We start from the raw sequence: 3,299 nt of genomic DNA, 5'->3' as shown, positions 1-3,299 counted from the left end.
AAACAAAACAAAAAACAAAATCTTTTTTTTTCCCCCAAAACAATGGTTCAAAGATATGATACTCAGAGGGGATTGAAATAAACTTATTAAAGACATTTTATCAAATGGTTTCTAATGTAATCGGGAAGAGAAGGGCTGTCCTATTTAGAATATTCTGTACTTCCTGAAAATTGTGTGACTTTGTGCATCAAATTTACTGAAGGGTAAATAATTTAAAGTGCTGAGTTTTTTTGGAGGATTTTTTTTTTTACCAACACAGACAATATGATGAATTAGCCTGCAAAACTTTCTTGGATTATTTAAGTTGAAACCCAAGACCTGAATAACATTTTGCACTGCCAGAAAAAAATAAGTACACTGGCCTCTTCTGTTACAGATGTTTTTGGAGGAAATGTTAGAGAAGCCCAGGCATTGCATTGGGCTTCATTCTCTTCACTTGTAATAAAAGTACTAGACTAGATCATCTCTCAACTGTCTTTTAGTTTTATAACATTATAATATCCATAAAGGGTGGTTCTTAGTCAAGACAATGGATTCTCTTTCCTGCATTGTTTTAAATCATTTGACTCTTTTTTGCTTGTGGTGAGTGTGCCCTTAAAGAGGTAAATAATCTCAATTGTTTAAAATTATTGTATATGATATAGCTAAGAAGTAAATATACCTGCACTGGATTATTAATTTTAAGTGCCCAGGAAATATTGAACTATCTTTTAAATAAATAGAAAATTTCATTTCAGAGAGGAAAAAATGAACATCAGCATTGAAAAATCTGTGTTGGATTATGACTAAAAATAATGCCAGATATGAAACTATATTGTCTCTCAATATTTACCTGTAACTTCTAGATGAGAAGTACCCTGTTTCGCTTGGTTTATTTTGTTTTGTTATTAAACTGAGTATTTTCAATAATAATGCTGGGACAATAAATAAAACAAGGTCTACAGTGACAAACTAGAAGTGTCACTGAAAAATGAGTCATTCAAATTAAAATCACTATAAAATCATGTGGCCTTAGTGCAACAATGAGGAGAGATCTTTGACTACCAAAAGTTTTGCTCATTTTCTTATTTCTTTCTGAGCTATGATCGCTTAAGTATTTTTAGAAAACTACTCATTTTAATTAGGCTTTTAAAATTATTTTCTAATGCACATAGTGCTGTCTTACACTTTTCAAAATTGTAACTGAATGTGTCGCTTGGTTTATTTGTTTTCAAATATACTTAGCTCACTGTTGCTCCTTATACCCTACTCCTTTTTTCTGAGTTCATTTATCTTTTGCAAAGCATATTCTTTATTAGTTCTTTAAGCACTATTAGCAGTCTAAATATATCGCCCCATTGTTGTCTGACATCTATTTTTTACTAATAAGGAATTTGATGTCAATCTAATTTTAGATTTCTGTTGGTAAATTGGTCTCCTCTAGTTGCTATTAGCTCCCAGTGTATACTTGGAGCCTGTAATTTCTCTACCACATATAAGCATAAACTTTTTTAAAATCTTGGTTTTTTTCTGCATTTAGAGCATTTTTGTAGACAAAATTTTTTCATTTTTGGAAAATAATCAGCAAGATTCTTTCCTATTTTGTTGATTGCTTTCTTTTTTCCTGGAACTCCTATTAGACATATGTTGGAGCTTCTCATTCTGTCCTCTGTGTCTCATAACTTATTGTTCAGTTTTTCCATCTCCTTATATTTTTATGTTTTGTTCTGGAAAACAGTGTTAGTTTCTTCTTCTAGTAAATGGATTCTCTCTTCAGTTGCTCTGTAGTAATAAAAACATGCATTCATCTTTAATTTATAATGACTATATTTTTGTGTTTCTGGACTTGTGATTTGGTGATGTAAATATACCAAATCAACAGTGTAGCCTCCAGTTTGAGGGTGAAGTCTGAGAGCCCCAAAGAGGCTTCTGTTACAAGTTTCAGCATCCAAAAGCTAGTAAGCATGGAGTCTAAGGCCAGGAGAATAAAACGACCCTGCTGTAAAAGAGAGAGAGGAAGGAGGTGCAAGCACACATCTCTTGTCTTCCATCCACTTCATTCTAGCTGGGCCCCTAACTGATTGGATGGCATCAAGTAGACCCACCACATTGAGGGTGGGTCCTCCTCTCCCACTGCATTGACTCACAAGCAAATTCATTCCTAGACATACCCAGCAACAATGTTTTACCAGGAATCTAGGCATCACTCAATCCAGTCAAGTTGATGCCTAATATTAACTATCACAAACTCTTAAAAATTTACTTCTATTATTTATTTTTTTTACAAATAGAAATATATATTAATTATATATTTATTCCACCATTTCTACCTATTGGAGTGGGAGGAGAAAATTATCTGGTATGTGACTGTCCCAGATTCTTTCTTTTCTCCATGAAGTCTTTCTTCACTGTCACCAATAGGAGTAATATTTCCCTTTGAAATCACAGACCATCTATTTTCTCTACCACTTATATGGCACAAAATCTTTTATGCTTAGTTGTTTAGTTATATATGTGCGTGTCTTGGTCTTACTACTAGAATGCAAACTTCACGTATGCCATAGTCCTTAAAACTGTATGTCATGATAGCAACTTTTAAAAAGTTTTATTTGAATAATTATCAAACTACATTTTCCTACTTGCCAATAACAAGTTTAAAATTATCAAAGTGCTTTTCTTCAATTTGAATATATCAAATATCATGCCAAATATTTAAAAATTTTTTTTATTTTAGAGATGCGGGATACAATTCAGGGTTAAATATACAAACGTTCATTATGCAGGTACCCGTATTGATGAGGTATGCCTCTCTCTCGCTCGGCAGATTCCCACTACTGCCAATCCCTTTCTTATAGTACTATGATAATTGTTCAAGGTCCACTTATGAGTGAGAACATGTGGTACTCAATTCTTTGTTTCTGTGATAGATCACTTAGTATTATAGACTCTAAGTCCATCCAAGTTGCTGTGAAGTTCATCAATTTGTCCTTCTTTATGGCTGCGTAATATTCCATTGTGTATATGTACCACATTTTTAACATCCTGTCCTTTTTCAATGGGCAGTATGGTTGGTTCCATGTTTTTGCTATTCTGAACAATGATGCAATAAACATACATGTGCAGGTATCTTTTTCATAGAATGACTTGGTTTCCTATGGATATATTCCCAGTAGGGGAAAGTGGGGTCATATGGAAGGCTGGTTTTTAGATCTTTTAGGAATTGCCAAACTATTTTCCACAGGTTTTTTAGTTTACACTCCCACCAACAGTGTAGAAGTGTTCCCTTTCCCATGAATCCTCTCCAACACATGTTGTTTTTT

This window comes from Carlito syrichta, unplaced genomic scaffold, assembly GCF_000164805.1.
Source record: "Carlito syrichta isolate Samal-C Ts95f unplaced genomic scaffold, Tarsius_syrichta-2.0.1 Scaffold300951, whole genome shotgun sequence".
NCBI classification, from domain to species: Eukaryota; Metazoa; Chordata; class Mammalia; order Primates; family Tarsiidae; genus Carlito; species Carlito syrichta.
This window is presented reverse-complemented; position numbering follows the sequence as displayed.